This window comes from Castor canadensis, chromosome 14, assembly GCF_047511655.1.
Source record: "Castor canadensis chromosome 14, mCasCan1.hap1v2, whole genome shotgun sequence".
Lineage (NCBI taxonomy): Eukaryota > Metazoa > Chordata > Mammalia > Rodentia > Castoridae > Castor > Castor canadensis.
In genome coordinates, this window is record NC_133399.1 from 63060686 (window position 1) to 63079399 (window position 18714).

Consider the following 18714-nt stretch of genomic DNA (forward strand, 5'->3'; position numbering starts at 1 on the left):
ATGAACTCATTGATGGGTTAATTCATTCATGGATTCACAGCTTAATGGGATATATGTCATGGTGGACACTTAAGGAGACAGGACATAGTTGGAGGAAGCAGGTCACGGGGGCATGCCCTTGAAGGGGATGTTTTGTCTTTGGCTCCTTTGTCTATAGCTCCCTTTTTTTGCTTCCTGGCTGCCATGAAGTGAGCATCTTTACTCTACCACATCCTGCTGGCCATGATGATATGTTTTATGATAGGCCCAGACACCAGAGCCAAGTAACCATGGATGGAAACCTCAGAAACTGTGAGCCAAAATAAATATTTTCTTCTTTAAGTTGATTTTCTCAGGTATTTTGTCATAGTAATGGAAGACTGACCAACTTGTCACCCTTTTGCCATGGAATGATGCAGCATGAAGTCTCTCCCCAGACACTGGCACCATGCTTTGGATTTCCCAGCCTCCAGAAACATGAGCCAAATAGATCTCTATTCTTTATAAATTACCTGGTTTTAGTTATTCTGTTACAGTAGCAGAGAAAGGGCTAAAACAAATAGATAAATGGAAGACATTGTAGATAACTCTTTCAAGGAAATTTGCTACAAGGGGGAACAAAGACATTACTATAAGTTTGTAGGAGAAAGTAGAAGCAAGAGAAGATTTTGATTTTTCTTTCATGTGGTAAGGGATATTGTTATCTGTTAGTATTCCGACTTCAGTAATCCAGTAGTGAGTGACAAGTAGATGATGGAGGAGAGAAAGGAAAATTCAGGAGTGAAGACCTGGAGCAAATAAAATGGAATCTGATGCTCACGTGGAGGATGCAGTCTTAGATAGTGATGTGAGGAGCTGGTTCATCGATAGGTGGGAAAGTGGACAATGGTGTTTGGAAGTCTGTGGAAGATTAGTTTTCTGAGTTAAGTGGGAAATAATATCACCAGTTGAGAGTAAGAATGGTGGGAGTTGTACATTTTAGCAGATAGGTTTGAAATAATCTTTCAGAAAAATGATAATGTAAGTAGATTCTAGACAATGACAAGATTCCATGGGATTCAAAGCAAGCACTCTCTAAGGACAAGTGAATGTTTTATGATCATTGTTTCCTCCTTTCCTCCTCCTGCCTTTTTCTTAATGGGATAAAATTTGCCATGTATTGTTTGAAACATGTCAAATTCAGGCCAGGCGGGACTGATGCAAAGAAGAAGGAAGGAGATAGGATTTCAAAGGCAGAACCAGAGCTGGACATAAATAATTAAAATGGGCAACCAACTTACTTCCTCTATTACACTTCTAGTAAGTGCTTAATTAGGAGAGAGACAGGGGTGGGGAGAACAAGGCTATAGCTGAATTTGGAGACCTGGAAAGATGTCATTCTGCAGAATTTAGCTTCCTGGCTGTAGCCTGGTGAGTAATAGAAATAGATGAGGAGCACTCCAACTGATCACAGTGTGAAATGAAAAAGCGCTCCAAATGTTCCGCCTGCAGGGCTATTGTATTAAATCCTATTTCCAAGTTTGGACCCTCTGTGGCCTCTCACTAAGAGGGAAAAAATTAAAAGGAAAATAGCCAAGGTGAAAATAATGTTGAAAGCATGATGCAGATAGGATACTTGCTCACTGTTTACTTCTCTTAGTGTTCTGATAACCAGAAGCTCTGCATTATGATTTCCAGAGGGCTTGACTTTGAATATAAGACACAAAGTTGTACCACAGGACTAGATATTATGAGAAAAATCCACTTTAATTCTCTCCAGGGGAAATGGGAGTGATTCTCAAGTTCATTTACTTTTGGATTTAGTAAAATCCTACTAGCCAAGTGCTATAAATAAAAGCTTTGGTGTTTTTCTAAGGCTGGAGGCAAAATCACATATCTCATATCTTCATCTTCTAAAAAATTAAAACCCTTTGTTGCATAAACAAGGATTCTATGACAATTTCTTTAGTCTTTTCAGTCCTGCTCTTATCATCTTTGAGTGGACTAAGAGTTGGGTAGAACAGCCTTCTGGAATATAAGACCCTTTGCCCAGATCTGAGAGCCTGAATCACAAACTACAGAGGGACCAGTTGTATACCTTTCTCTGTATTGTCCAGGAAAGCATCTGTCCTACCTTCCTCCAGAGCAAAAGTACAAGTCAGTCTTTAAAGTGATAGAACTCCTTATCTGTTATCTGTCTATTTTGGCAGTGCTAGGGTTTGAATTCAGTGCTTTGCACTTGCTAGGCAGGTGTTCTACCATTCAAGCCACACCCCTAGCCCTTTCTGCTCTGGTTATTTTGGAAATAGGGTCTCTTTTTTCCCCTGGGCCAGCCTGTACTGCAGTTCTTGTATTTATGCTTCCTGCAGTACTTGGAATGATGGGCATGCACCACCCTATCCAGCCTTTTCTGTTGAGAGGGGTCTTATGAACTTTTTTACCCAAGCTGACCTGGAACTGTGATCTTCCTGACCTCTACCTCCTGAGTAGCTAGAAATACAGGTGTGAGCTGCTGGTGCCCAGCCACCTATCTGTTTTAAATAAAAAATGTGGGAACCACATTTAGTCAGTCAACAGCATAGTATATCTACCACTCAGGAATGAATTAATGACCTCAGATTTGAACAACCCATCATATTGTACCTTTCAAAGGCTCAGTGAAACAAGGGATATGCCCGAAGGACATTCTATTCTTTTTTTCTTTTGGCAGTTCTAGGGTTTGAACTCAGGGCCTTGTGCTTGCTAGGCAGTTTTTATACTATTTGAGCTACTCTGCCAGCCCTTTTTTGTGTTGGGTATTTTTGAGATAGGTTCTTGAGAACTATTTGCCCAGGCTGTCTTTGAACCACAATCCTCCTGATCTCTGCCTCCTGAATAGCTAGGATTACAAACATGAGCCACCAGTGCCTGGCCAAGACATTCTATTCTTTAAGCATTTATTAGAAAGCTGGGATTTATCAAAAGCTCAGAGATAAGGAAACAAAAGGACACCATAATTTCCTGACTACCTTTTAGTTCAACTGGTATTTTTTGAGTATCCACTAAGCACCAGTATTATTTCAAATAATACTTCAGTTTGATCTGACTGTTGGATAAGGGTCAGTGAGAGGATTATTTATTAGATAAAGTTAGGTCTTGGTATAGGCAATTGTCTCCAGGAAGAAGAACTATTGTTAACATTGATAAAGGTCATCTCTTACCCATAAGTGGAATAGATGGTCATCATTTGATAACAAAAAACTCATAAATCTTCCAAAATTACTTATCCAGTAGCTAAAATTCCTACCATTAAGTAAAGAAAAATCTTGCTCGAGCTGGTATACCTATTCTCCATGAATTCTTTCAGAGTGTAAAAAATCTTCATGAGAACAGCTGACTATTTTCACTATTTAGATTTTTGTTATGCACGAGTTTCTCAGATAATTAGCTATTACTAGGGAAAGGAAAGGGAAAGATATCATGAGGGAATAAACACCATACCTACTGGGAATACCTATAATCCTTGCACTTTGGAGGCTGAAGCAGGAATCAGTGCTTCAAGGTCAGCCAGGGCTATGTAGTGAGACTCAATTTCAAAAACAGAAAAAAAGATACCATATCTAGAAGACTTTTTGTAGAGTACAGTAGTTGGACCAAGGAGGTATATCACAACGGAGGGTTTGGGAAAGAAGCTTAGCTATGCTGAGACTGTTTAGGTAAGAGAAGAGCAATGAGAACACACTGAGGAAGAAATGCATGGGTGAATGGGTTTTCTATACCCTGAAGATTCTATGCCTGTTAGATTACTCAACAGTTGTCTCTTGTATGACCTGAATCAATTGAGTTCTTCCTAACGGTTTTTTGGATTGTTAGAGCCATGTCCAACACTCAGCTTGGTATTCTGTGAAGATCAGTAGTTTGGGAACTAAGGAATCAGTATTAGGTTTAAGTTCTGACTTCACTGTTTTGTGTCTATCTTTGGGCAAATCACTTAACCTCTTGGATCCTTGGCTCCCAGTCTGTGAACAGGGATCACACACTAGAACCTTGACTTTGGAGAATGACATGCCATGAGGCCTTTAGAAATACTGTTCTAGCATATTATTTCCCTCTCAAGTTTCAGTAAATTGTAATAGTGAAAGTTTTAGTGAGCATATTTGTAATATTTAGTTGGCATACAATTTGGGAAATTTTGGCATATGTATATATACCTGTAAAGCCACTACCACCATAATAAAAATAATGACTGTAACTATTATCCCCAGAGTGTCCTTATATCCTTTTGTAATTCCTTCTTCCTTTCCTTCCCAGCCTCTCACCCTCCATCCCATCCACATAACACTAAAATCTAAATTATTCTTCAGATCCTTAATAAGAGTGATCTATATTGGCGTCAACTAAACAGGTTGTGTTAAGATATGAATGTTGAGCAACTGGCTAAGTTCCTTCAGTTCTTTAAGACTATTTGCCATATTTTATTTTCATAGCACAAACAAATCAAATATATAACTCAGCAAAATTCAGAGCTACCCTATGTCATGTGTCTTTCATGCTGGTTGTGACTGACTGGGCATGGTGACTGCTCAATCTAGAAATGTGTGGTCTGTTGCTCACTTCATGGGTTGTTTTAGGACAAAAGCAATGATGTCTGTGAAAGTGCCTCACCAGCCATACTGCACTTTGCTAACAGCAAGCTCACTTTTTTATGTAAATCTCACATAACTTCAGCATTGCCATGAATGTGGATCATTTAATAGCACACTTGACTTCTCTGGGTCAATATTAATTATTGTTTAGACATCCTTGGAAGGGGTTAATGAAATTATTGACATGATGGAAGTGCTTTGCATTGGCTTTGAGGAAACAAAATGAAAATGATCACAGGGGAAACTTCTTTTTCTCAGAAATCAGTATATACAGATCATAATAGACATTGTATAGACCAGTAACACAAGAATAGAAGATATGAGCAAACTAAATTGACCTTAGATAAGATAGGTAAAATTTAAACGCCTCTTTTGCTGATGATACTGGTATAAAGAGACTTGTGGGTCAAGGACAATAACACTGTGTACCATGAAGCTATCAAGAGTTCAGCCTTGGTCACATGTAATCTGGGTAGCTCCATGAGTCTGTATTGGCATAGGTGTTTTCTATCTAGGAAGGTAACACAAAGCCATTTACAACATTAACTGTATTTCAAGGCTTTCTTCTTGGCCTAAGAAAGTAAAACATACAAAGTACAGAAATCCCTCTTTAACCACCAGATTAAGGATTCTCACTTCTCTTGTAGTAGAGCAAATCATGGATGAGGAATTTATAGGAAAAAGATTAGGGAACTGAAAATTAAACTGGGGCAGGTTTATTTCCTAAAATTGTATTAATATATTTAAAAATATACAGATAAAAAGAAAAACCAGCTAGGAGAATGTCAAAGACCTCCTCTAATCCTCTCAATCAGACCCACTTTTGCAATCATGTTCTCTCTATATACATACAAACATATGTATACTTACATATATATGTGTATATGTGTGTATAAGATCATATATGTATCTGTGAATATACATATATCTCTTAGGACTAGCTTCCAAATATGACCAAAAACTTTGTAACCTTTGTCCCTCTGAGCCTGGCTTATTTGGCTTAATATGATCTCCGGTCCATCCATTTACTTGCAAACAACATAATTTCATTCTTTTTTTTGGCCAAATGATACTCCATTGTGTATACAAACCACATTTCCTTAATCCATTTGTCAGTTGTAGGGCATCTGGGCTGTTTCCAAAGGTTGGCTATTGTGAATAGTGCCGCAATAAACATGAGATGCTAAGTTTTAATCAGTTGGTTTATCTGGAAGTTTTGGTTTCTTTCCAGTATTCTCTAAGAAATGCAGCCTGCCTTCTTTGCTGGCTGACCCCCCCCTTTAACACAAGGGCCTCTCCCTGCAGTCTCTGTGTCAACACTGTAAATCAGCAGATTGAGGTGACAAGAAAGGCAATTTACAGCCTTTTTGTCAGAAACAATCACTTCTAGTATTTGTGAAATTACAATTGAGCTTTCTTTTTAACAATTACTGTATACTAAGCCTGCTTCTGAATGCTTTTATATATTATCTCACTTAATAATCATATGTGCTGAATGACAACAGCAATTGATATTATCTCAATTTTAGATTTGATGAAGGGGAATAGCAGAGACCAAAAGCAACTTCTGTGGGATTATTTCTATGCAGTCAGATGCAGAATAAGACTATGTCTGTAGCCTTTGGATTCAAAGCCCTTCTGTCCTGTATATCATTATTCAACACATACCCTCTTGGAATGGAAAACTCCATCCTTGGTCGCTGTCCAGAAGTGATATTTCTAGGACATTACTATTCATGAAAACTATCATAGAACCATGTAGTATTATACAGAGTTATCAGTACTCATGAGGGAACACAAAAATGACCTGTGGATTAGGAAGAAACACAAAAAAGAAGGAGGATAAAGATGAGTAACCGATAGACCATCTCCTTTCACAAGATTCTCTAAGACAACTTTACACTGACTTGGAGTGACTTTGGTGCAATGATCTGTAATGCCAGTGGTTGGAGAAAATACATTCAGAAGTTTATCTTCAAAAAACACCCCAAAATTTGGCAGTTTGCCAACTATTTTCTTTATTTCTTACTTTTAAAGCCTGCCTCCATTCAGGATTGCTTATTATTTTAAGAGAAAAAACACCAGTTAAATGACCTAAGTCTAGTATCTGCCACTTTTCATCATTGGCCTTGGATTCATTTTGTGGTAGAATATTAGTAACAGTAATAATAATAATAATACCTTTATTTCTGGTTTTACATCATCTCTATCTTTTCTTTATTTCTTCTTTGGCCTCACTCTTCTTATTATTCATGTCATACTTCATTATATCATAGTAAGTCTCTGGAATCCACTTTAACAAGGCAAGTGAATAAATACACTCCGGTTCATATACTTTTGGAGAATAAATGAGATAATATGATATGCTTTTGAAATAGCAAAATGCTATATAAATGCTTTTACTCTGCTATTTACTCCTCCTTCCTCAATCTTCCTAGATTTTCCCCCTCCAATCAGTTCCTAATAAATTTTCTCTTTTTCTTAAATATTCTATAATATTTTTTCAGGTTTTAGTTACTTCTAATTTTCTAAGCATAAATGTTGATTGTTCTATGATTTAAACAAATTAGTTTGTTTTTGTGTGTGTGCCTTCACATGTATGCTTTCTTGACACTTCCATTATTATGAAAAATTTTTTCCTACAGTTTCTTCTTTCTCTAAACTCTCATCCTATCCTCATTTTTGCTATAACCTAAGTTATCATTCTCATTGTGCTTTCATAGGTTGAAAAAGATCAGAGCTGTTTGATTACACTTTAATCATTTTACCTCCATTCACATACAGAAAAGGAACCATTACTTATTTTCTGTGATCAGAATATAATCAGGTTTTCACCCTTTGGCAATTCAATATTGTTGGGAAATCGTTCTGTTTATGAATCTGTCACAGAAGAATGCATCTCAGTCTATGCAATTCTTTGAGCAAAGAACCCAAGAGGGCAATACAAGTTGAGAAAGCACACTTTTCTCTCTATTATTCACAGTTTTCCAGGATGAAGTAACATATTGTGTCATTAAGTCTCAAAGAAAATGAACAGAAGGATAATTCCTCATGCAGGCAAGAAAATTGAGATTATTATATCCCCTGTGGTCAAATGTTTAAAAAGATTTTTCATACTTTTATTTTGTGTCTTAGTAAACATGAGGATACTTCTTAGTATTTTTTTTAAAGTGGGATTGGGATTTGAACTCACACTTGCCAGGTAGGTGCTCTACCACTTGAACCACTCTGCTATCCCTTTTCTGTATTGGATATTTTGGAGATAGAGTCTTGAAAACTATTTGCCCTGGCTGGCTTCAAACCAAGATCCTCCTGATCTCTGTCTCCTGACTAGCTAGGACTGTAAGTGTAAGCTAGTGGTGCCTGGCTATTACAAGAAGTTGAAATTGATAAATACAGATAAAATTAAACAATTTTAAAATACAATGTCACTGAAATCAAATATATTTGAAATTGGTAGGGAAGTCAAATCATTGAAGAGTTTCTAAATAAAATTGAAAAAGATCTATTAAGTCATGAGTTTATTTTCCCACCATGACCAAAATGTCATAAAAAGACAGGTAAGCAGGAAAATACTCAAAATTTCAGCTGTGAATTCTCCCCAAACATAACTGAGCTGCTGTAGTTGTTGAAATTTAAGATGTGAACCTTTAGCCACAAAGCCACAATCAACACAGGCAAAATTCTCTTTTTAATGGAGTTGCAGGAACTTCAGCTTGAGGTTGTAATGGAACTTGAGGAAGTCCTCAAGTGTTTAGGAGGAGTTGCTTTGTCCACATGGTTACACTACCTAGGTGAACTGATGTTTAGACAAACCTAAGCTCTTTAAAAGAAGTGTTCAAAACTTTGCCAAATGAGGGCATTACAGACATGTAAAGCAGAGGGCCTTGAAGTTTGAACAGCCACTGGAATGTCTCATTTTTTCTGGCTGTCCATCAGGGATGGTTTCCAGGCTCCACAGCCCCCTTAGCTCCTAGGGTTCTTTCTCCGTTATGATGGCAGGGAGGGAAGGGAGGCACATTCTCCAGTCAGGCTGATGGAGTGCTGGGGCACAGTGGTCATCTTTCCATGAGGTCAGAAAAACATATGTGAAAAAGATGCTGGGACACTGGGCTGATTTCATACTGCCTCGATGTGCTGGGTGATGTGGTCAAAGCTGAGGAGGAAGGATGGCGTAGTTCTTGAGACAGAGTGAAATGGAAAGCCTCTCCCCACAAACCCCTGCCAGCTCTGTCTGCCTGGAAGTCACTTGATCTTTATGCTTTCATTCCCTCTTCTATAAAATGCATACACTAACAGAAATGACTCTTAGGGTTGTAGCAAGGATTAAGTGAAAGAATTAAGATCCTTAGCAGAGGGTCTGATGTTCAGTGAAAATTCACAAATAGAAGTTGTTATTATATAATTAGAACATTTTACCTCATTTGTTTCTGTGAAGCCCTAGGGTTTCACTGATAGGTATACCCATTTTTAAATTCTCAATACTATATGCTATCTATACTCCTATATAACTAACTATCTGTGTATCATCTCTTTGATTATTTTCCTAGGAAAATGTTTGGCCTGGTCTCTTTCACTATTAACTTGGCAAGATGCTGACTTGGAACAAATATGAACCACTGGGATGTCGCTCAGTTTTAGGCACCGAGGGCCCCTCCCGGGGACTTGACCCAGTGCCAGCATTCCCACAACCTTCCCTCTTACTGCTCCTGACACAGGAAGCTGGGGGGAAGGAGGCCAGAAGCCCTAGTAGGCTTCTCAGTGAGGGCACAATCATCATTCAGGAGTGCTTCTTGGGTCTGGGGACATAGACAGGGACTGCCACTTTTTCTTTCAGAGGTGGTGTTTGACTTGTGGTGATAAGAACAGATTCACCAGAGCATCCCAGGCCCCCGCAGTGGTGAAGCAGAACCCCGAGAGGCTGTCTGTGCCTTCTGGGGTGTGTAAATCTGGGATGGGGTAAAGGGACACTGGAGAGTCATAGTTTGGAGATGACTGATGTTGGCTTGAAGGACATAATCTCTTAAGAGTGGGGCCCAAAGAAGTGCCTTGTTCCCCAGGGGCTCCCAGCATCTGGCAGTCAGTCACCCAAAGTGCTCTGTGTCATTGGCCTTGGGAATAACTCACATGGGATGGCCTTTCTGCTAGTCATGTGAATCCCTGGTGGGCTCCTCAGCAAATGACACAGGCCCCTTTTCTCCCCCTTTCCCCCCTTACTGAAGGCTTTTTATTGGGTTATATGCTATAAACATTATAAGCATATTAAGTATTTTACTTGTGGGATTGTGCTGTTGTATACATTATAGTAAGTCTTGCTTAGCATTTCTTATGCCCCTGGGGTACCTAATGACTTGGTAAGCCCTTCCTCTTCTATTATGCTTTCTGTTCTGTCCTTTCTCAATTCTTTTCTTTTTTTATTCATTTATTCATATGTGCATAATTGTTTGGGTCATTTCTCTCTTTCCCTATTCTGGAAGCAAGATGATTGTACCAATGACTCCAACATTCTTAGAAACCTTATTTTCTTTAAGTATTCAGAAGTCTACAGCTGATGATATTTAATGGATATTTTTTTGAAAATTAATACCTGACAGAATTGAGTAATACAAAAGCACTGAGACTTCCACGATAGGTGCAGTCGTGACATGATAGGAGGATGGCTTACCGACATTACTGATTTCTCCTTCTCTGCTCATTGCCCCCAAAATGAAGAACTTGGTTCCTGTGCTGGTCAGCTTTCTATCATGATAAATAACTTAAAAAGAGGAAAGATTTATTTTGTCTCATGGTTTGAGTTAATGGTTGTTTGGCTCCATTATTTTCTGGCCCATGGCAAGGCAGAACATCATGGTGGGGAACATGTGGTAGAGCAATGCTGCTTACCTAATGGTTTCCAGGAGGCAAAGAGATAGAGGACGGGGCTAGGGTCCCAATATCCCATTCAAGAACACATCCCCAATGACCTAACTTCCTACCTTCCACTAGATCCCCCTCTTAAAGGCTCTACCACCTCCCGACTGTGCCATTAGCTGGGGACCAAGCCTTCAACACATTGGCCTTTGGGATTGGAACAGGAATGGTTTCTGAACTGGAGACTCAGAAAGAGACATAGATTGTCCAAAGGGTCAGGGATCAGGCTTACACATGTTAATTCAAGAGCAGGGGTGTGCTGGAAAAACAAAACAAAAGTTGGTGAGTAGAAAGAATTATAAAGATAAAAATTAGAATGGAGATGTGATGAAACATTCAAATCTGCCCTTAGGTTTTGAGATACAACACTGGGTTCAGATAGCCAGTGCCATTTCTTTGCTTTAGATAGTATTAATTAATGCTTTTGTTTTTGATATTTGCTGCCAGAGCAGCCTTAATGAATTAAAAATTCCAGATAAAAATTACCAGGACTACTGGTGATTGCTTTGGTAGGAGTAAGGGTAGAGTGGGGGAATAGGTCTCTGCTGCCCATATCAGGCTGTGGTGTTTACCTTACAGTTTGTGCTTCAAAAGTGTGTTTTTCTGGAAGAGGCTCTTCAGAAGACAATACTTTGACTGTGAGTTCCCCTGAGGAATTGGGCCTGAGATATGTGAAACCTAAGAAAAACAACAGCTTTCTTTTCAAAATGTCAGTGTTTCCTTGTGTTGTTAGAACTGGAGGGTTGATAGCACCTTTGGGGACCAACAGCTCTTTTGTTTTTGGAAAAACACCATATACATTTTGCAAAGTTAGAGCCCAGATCCTATGTTGGAAAGGAGACAATGAGGCCGAACTACTCTACATAATTTTGTCCAAGGTTGTCTTCCTCATGGGGAAAATAGCATTGTGAGATTAAGTGTGAGGAGAGGCTGGTTTGTGTTGAAAAGGGGAGGAAAAAACTTCCTTTACTTTGTGTTTTTCCCTGCCCTGCATGGTAACTAAGAATAGGCTCTGAAACCTGCCTGGATTGAATCTGCTATTGTATCAGTCAGAGTCCCGACAGGAGACAGAACCAAATCGTGATGTTGTTTGAATAGAGAGAATTTCAATTATAAGAATTATTAATTAGGCATAAAATAGTTAATTAGGTGACTAGACAAGTTTCTCAGAAGTAGCAACTGGAAGAAATCACTTCTAGGGCTGTGGATACAAAAGCTAGATGTTGGAAAAATTAAAATTTAGATTATTGGAGGAGACTCATGGAGAGTGATTTAGACCTCTGAGGAGGGGCTCTTGCCTGATAATACTGGGATCTTCAAGTTGGGAGGAGTGGCCTGTGGGACCCAGTTCTCCAAAGCAGGGGTACGGTTTGCTTAGTGATGGGAGGTAGGGACAGGTATTTCTGCAAACCCTGTGTGTGTGAGTGTGTGTGCATATTATGTATGTACATGTGATACTTCCTACTATAGTTTAGATTTTAAATGTCCTCTAAAGGCCCATGTATTAAAGGATTAATGCTCCCCATTGTGGTGCTATTGAGAGGTGGTGGAAGCTTTAAACAGTGGGGCCCCGTGGGATGTCTTCATATCATTGACATGTACCCTTGAAGGGAATTATGGGACCCGGCCCTGTCCTGTTCCTCTCCCCCCCCACCCCTTTTTTTTTTCCCACCGCCTGGCCATGAGATGAGTGGTTTTGCTCTGGATGTGTTCTTGCCATGATGTGATACCACAAACCCAAAGCAATGGCTAACCAATCCTGCACTGAAACCTCTGAAACTAAAGGCAAAAATAAACCTTTTCTCTTTATAAGCTGATTGTCTCTGGTGTTTGTTACAGTAATGCAAAACTGACTAACATACCTCACTTATGCCTTTGTAAGAGGGGAAATTTTCTTTTCTTTACCCATGGCAAGGACCCTTGGTAAGGACTCTACGACAAAAGGTAGATTAATAAGAGAAAAGAAAGCATGCTAAACAAAATTCATGGGAGGCCATTGTTTTAAACTAGGTTCCTGAACTAGCTTCAACAGACCAGAAAAAAACAAGAATGGAGTCACTTGTGCTAGATGTTATGTAATCAAACTGAATTTTGAAACAAGCCAGTTTGAACTCAGAGATTCATGCTTTTCTAGGCAGGCCCTCTACCACTTGAACCATGCCTCCAAGCCCTTTTTGCTCTGGTTATTTTGGAGAGGGTCTCACTTTCTGTTCAGGCAAGCCTGGATGGCAGTCCTCCTATTTTAAGTTTCCTGTCATTGATGGGATGACAGGTGCACACCGCCACACTCAGCTTTTATTTTCGTTGAGATATGGGAGTCTTGCAAATCTTTTGCCCAAACTGGCCTCAAACCACGATCCTCCTGATCTCAGTCTCCCATCAATTAGTCTTTAAATTAAATTTGTTATAATTTTATCTTTTGACAGCATACCCCTTTATTTAATGTAAGTTTTACATGACATGGGAACCTTCAGAAATGAAGACTCAAAGAATCAGGGAAACCTGTGTATTTTTTTATGCTAGGCTTAATGAAGAGTAGGTAGTCATAAAGAAGTATGATTGGACAGAGCATATAATCTACTGGCAATAAATTGAGAGGAGCTCTTCAAATCCTGTTTGTTCAAACTCTTTGTGGCATTTTTGTGTCTTCATTTCTTTTGGGTATAAGGAGGGCAACTTTTTTATTAGCATATAATAGTTGTATGGGAGAAACACTGTGACATTTACAATATACCTTAATTAGATTCATCCCCTCTATTATTCTCCCTCATCTCCCCTTCCCCCTTCTTAGAACAATTTCAACAAATTTTATTATTCTGTTTTCATACATGAATACAAAATACATCCACCATATTTGAAGGAAGGTACCTCGTGAATGAATGAGGATATTATGACTTGCCTCGGGGGAAGGCCAGAAAAATCTTCCTGGGTTTCATGGCCTGCTTCAAGAGAGAAGGCAGAGGGAAGGCTGTGGTGATCTACCTGCTTCTGTTTTCTCCAAAGCCAAGTTACCATAAATTAGAGTAGTATGAACTGAGCCCCATAACCTTCTCCTAGCTTCCAGGTAAAGCCTATTCTATAGTATGTTTCGATCTGGTCTAAGCTCTGTTTTTAGAATTTAATGGTTGGGTTCATGTCCAAGCTTGGGGCAATATCTGACATCAAATATCACCTGGGGAGGATGATTCTGAGATGACCAGAAGTGAACTATAGAAGAGAACAGTTGAGAACCACATCCAGATGTGGGCCATAAAGACAGGGGACGATGGGATCCATTCATGAAAGTGTACTATATGGACTCCCTGAAATACAGGGAGAGAGGAACTGGGTCAGATAAAATTGGGTGAGAAGGACTTAGACTTCAGTTATTTTTAAACAACCCAACTAATGAGTGAGCTATAATATATTATGACTACTTTTAAAAGATTTAAGAAACTAGGGTGTGTAGGTACAGTTTAACAAGAAAATATTAGGGTAAGATTGCTGAGTTAAATATAAATCTGTCTGATGTCTAATAAATCATAAGTCTATAGGATTATCTGGTTCCATAGATTATCTCTTTCACTGGACTGAAATTATTTGCATTGCAAATCAACAAAAAGGATTAGTAAGTAACTTCACTAGGTTTAGAAAATTTATAGCAAAAAAAAGATGAGTTAAATATTTTCCCCTAGATAATTCTTGTCTGCTTTTTGCCCCATTTTTTAATTTTGTCAATGTAATGATTGACAAGACATGCTACCAACCTTTAAACCTTAATTTCAAATTTTGGATAAATTTCTGATATTATTTATGCACAAAAAGAGATATGACATTGCAGACTTCTTTAGAGATGTATCCCACTTGAGGTTGTGGTCTTTCTGGTTCTGGCTACTTTCTATTGCCCTCCCTGCAACTCTGGGCTTCTCTAATTGATTGGTTTGTATCAAGCCCACCAGTACTGGGTCCCTGTTTTATGTTTAGACTATTTGATTACCTTCACAAGGACTAGATATCCTGGATTTGACTTTAAAGTATCAGGCAATGTCTTAAAAATTGTTGCCTTTGGGCACTGTACACTGCTCAAACCACTTCCTCAGTCATTGCCTATACATATGTGAGGTATAACATGTAAATTCACTTTTGTCACATGTGACTGTTGTGTAGAAATAATAAATTCTCTCCAAATTAATGTGTGTATATACATCTCTCTATAAACCAATTTGTTTCTATGGATTTACAGATATATCGTAAGCTCTGTATATGTTTAGATGAAGAGTTTGGAAGAGTAAAAATTGGACCTAGATGTCTGAACAGAATTCACATTTCTGGTCAGTGAAATAAGACCTAGTTGTTACAGCAGAAAACATCAATAGATAACCTACTAGCCAGCCAGATCTTTTCCCTTGCTGCTCTTGATGCCAGCTGTGCCCAGCCTCTTAGGTCTATTTCTCTCTAATTCTTATGGAGAGAGTCTAAAAGCTCTTTTTTAATTAAATTCAATTAGTAAAGACCCTTTAACACACTTTTTATCAAGTGAGCTAGAGTTTGTTTTGTTGAGCTAGAGTGAGTTTTGATTTTTCAACAAAGAATTCTGGTTGCTGTGAAAGATAACGAAAGGACTTGAATTTGTGACTCTATAACCTCCCGTAATAATCACTGGGGGAATTAAAAATCAAGAGATGTACTAGAAAAGTAAAGGTAAAGAAGAGTTAGAAAAAGAAAGATTCCAGAAGTCAGACAAGAGAGAAAATTGTTGCAATGGGATACTAAGCAATAGTTTGTAACACTTAGAAAAGTAGGTGTCATACCGAGGATACCCTATGGATTCTTTAGAAGTTAAGTCAAATGAACCTTGTGGTGTTAACAGTGATTACTTACTGGGTAGGCTGGGTATTTTTTGGCTTATTTAAATAAAAACCTATGTGTATGTTATTACTGTAGCAAAATACCTGAGACTGGATACTTTATTTAAAAAGAGTTTATTTGGCCCTCAGTTTTGAAAACTGAAAGTCCAAGATTAGGTGGCCCCATTTGTTTGTCCTCTTAAAGTCCCCCTTGGCTATACCACCACGTGGCAGGTAAGAAGCAAGAGAAATTCAGGGCCAGAATTTTTTGAAAACTTACTTTCATGAGTACAATCCCACTTTACCAGACCAGTATTAGTTGCTTTCCAGGACATCTGATAAACTCCCCGTGGACCCCACCTTTTAGAAGTTCCCCAACTCTTTTTTTTTTAAATGGTACTGGGGTTTGAACTCAGGGCCTCCCACTTGCTAGGCAGGTGTTCTACCACTTTACCTACTCCACAGCTCTTAATACTGCCACAGTGGGTATTAAGACTCCAGTACATGGAGACAAACTATGTGCAAACTATAGCACTATGTATGTGAGCTTAAAGTACTTACCAAGCTGATTGTAATGAAAACAAAACACTTGTTATGTTTTTTCTCATAATATCTTTATGAAGATGGTAGAAAAACCAGTTTAATAATAGCTGTAATTAGGAAATTTCAAAGGCTACTTTACTGAAGAATTTCAAATTGCCTGTAACGAATGATGTCTACAGTACAACAGAACTGTAGGAAGGAGGAAAATGCTGATACTAACGATAGGCACTAATACTGTTTTGGCTATATGTTAACTTGGACCTTCTATGAATCATGACAAATTTCAAGTAATTTTTCTAACTATATGGGAAATGCTAGCATAATGTTGTGAAACCACACAAAATTGTATGTATAGGATGATCTCAGCTGGGTAAAAACAAAATACCCAGAAGAAAACTTGAAAATATATTAACATTTTAAAATGATAAGCCTAGGCTTGTGCAATTAGGTAATAGCAAGCATATATTATTTTTATTTTGGTAATTAGAGTTAAAATTTGAAAAGATGAAAAAAAGAGGCTTTGGGCATTTTGATAGAAGGGAAAATATAAAATGAACTAACATATAATTGTTGTGATAAGTTCTAGGAAGAGAAGGCAGCTTTCCTGGAATTAATTTCTGTGTGATTTTTTTCACATGGAATTTCAAAGCAAGGAAATAAATGCCACTTTCTGGTCCTTCTTCAAGCACAGATTTATATTTATATTAGAAGTAGAATTCATGTTATTGTTTCCTGTGATGGCCTTTCATAACAACCAAGGGCATAATGTTAACTGTGAAGTCAGGGAGGGCAATCCCAGGAGGAAGCACAGATAACAAAGAGGTAGGTTGGGAGTGGCAAACCTGGTCTAAGAACAGATCTGGTAATCGTGGGCTTACCCACGGTCACAGAATATGCTAATGGCAGAGCCAGAATTAGACTTTATCTCTCTGTTTTTCAGCCTGACAATGCTACTTCACCTTCCTGCCTTGTTGCCCCAAAAGAAAAAAGGTGAGGACTTTATTTCCTATGATCACTACCCATCCCTGACTTGAATCTCTTACTCCAAACTGTCATATACGTCATCCGTCACTCATCCCCCTCCTCTGTGTTACAAGAAACTTACTTTTTTTTTTTTTAATATGGAACCCTATCCTTCTTAGGGGTAAGGGGAAGAAACACACATGCACACATGCATGGAATGTGTGTGCTTTAGTTTGACAAGGGCCTGAGGAGATTAAGACATATTCTATACCCAAATTTTATTCACAAGAGACCAAACTGGATACATTTGTCTTTCATGATTAATGGAGAGAAATTATGGTGTAACTGATGGGAAATTTACAAGATGCTTTTAATATAATTAAAAATAATGTCTCTATTGGCTCTTAACTCTTTTCCAAGCCTAGTGTTGGCTTCTTTCCAGAACTAACACATTTCATCCAGCAACAGGAGAATGCATATAAAGAAAGAGAAAAATTCCATCTTTGAATTCATATTTTTTAACCAAAGAGCAGTTTATGAAATTTAATATTTAATATATTGTGAAAGAACCACTGGATTATTCCACTAATATTTTCATAAAAGCATGGAATGTTTTACAATGAAAAGAAACACAGATCCCTCAAATCCTGTGTCATTTTCCAGATTAGGAAACTGAGTCCAGAGAAGTTGCACCATAGCTAACCAATAATTCTGGGTTTTTTCTTTCTTTTTTTTTGATTGAAAAATAATTGTTGAGCATCTGTTATATATCAAATCATGCAGTAAATCTTAACAAGTTAAAAATACAAAAACCTTAACTTATAGTAGTTTTAAGAAATTACAAACTAAGGAAGGTGCAGCATGTATTAACAAGTATTAATCTCTCATAGTACATGTCATATTATAGTTGTGTTCTTAGAGTAATGAAATGAGGAAATGGTGAAATTTTCCTGAGTGGTCAAGAAAGCTTTTTAGAGGGGATGCTATTTTATTTGGGCCTTAAAAGATGAGCAATAATACACTAGTATCAGACACTAGAGATGAGTATTGAAGGCAGAGGGAAATGAGTGGTTCAAGAAAGAAGCATGTAAGTTTGTGCTTGTTTGATGTATAACAAGGGCTTTCTTAATATTTAGGGAGTGGCTGGACATAAGATTGAATGAGTAAGCTTTGATTTAGTTGGAAAAGGCTTTATAAAACCAGCTAATTTGTATAAACTTTATCCTACAGGTGACAGGAAGTCAGTGCATGCTGTTAAGCATGGAAATATTTTACATTTTACCATTGACCTGTATTTACAGCACTGTGTAAGATGGATTAGAAAAAGAGAAGGACCAGTAGAGACAAAAACAATGAGGTAAGGAACTAGGTCAATGAGAGTGTGCCTTTTGAAGGAGGCAGAGATATTTATGAGACTAGAATAAAACCTTATGATGATCATGAGGGATAACAGGCAGGGCACAGTCAAGGTTGAAAGCATGGTGACTTCACAGTACTAGCCTATGAAATGCATGAAGAGGGCAGTAGGTGAAATGTTTATTTGCAGGTTCAGAGATTCAGCTTACCCATAAAGCTGAATCCAAGGAAACATATAGGAAATCATCGCAAGTCTGTGTCTTAAGCTTTGAAGAAAAGTCTGGACTGGTATTTTGGCTTTAGAGTAAGTGTGTTTAAAATAGGCAAAAGTTAAAGCCAAGGAAAGGGAAAATAGAGAAGTCTAAGAGTGGAAACCTGGGGCATACATAAGGGATGGATGGAGGAAAGAACTAACATCTAATGTTGTTAAAAAGAATTGTTGGTGTAGTAGGACAAGAATGGAGAGGACAGTGTTATGAAAAGCAAGTCATATTTTCTACTGCAATTAACAGTCAAACAACCCTAAATGATTA

General features: G+C 38.1%; 1 protein-coding gene across 4 annotated transcripts in view; it reads left to right on the forward strand.

Moving 5' to 3' along the window:
* Window positions 1-18194, forward strand: part of Fut10 (fucosyltransferase 10) — a 190576-nt gene extending 172382 nt beyond the window's left edge. Inside the window, exons 9-10 of one of the 4 annotated variants that reach the window (XR_012441445.1) lie at window positions 16803-16852; window positions 18056-18194. The gene's annotated coding sequence lies outside the window, so the exon portion shown is untranslated. The remainder of the gene's footprint in view (window positions 1-16802; window positions 16853-18055) is intronic. The other 3 variants (XR_012441444.1, XR_012441443.1, XR_012441446.1) reach the window with 3 other exon arrangements.
* Window positions 18195-18714: the final 520 nt, after the last annotated feature.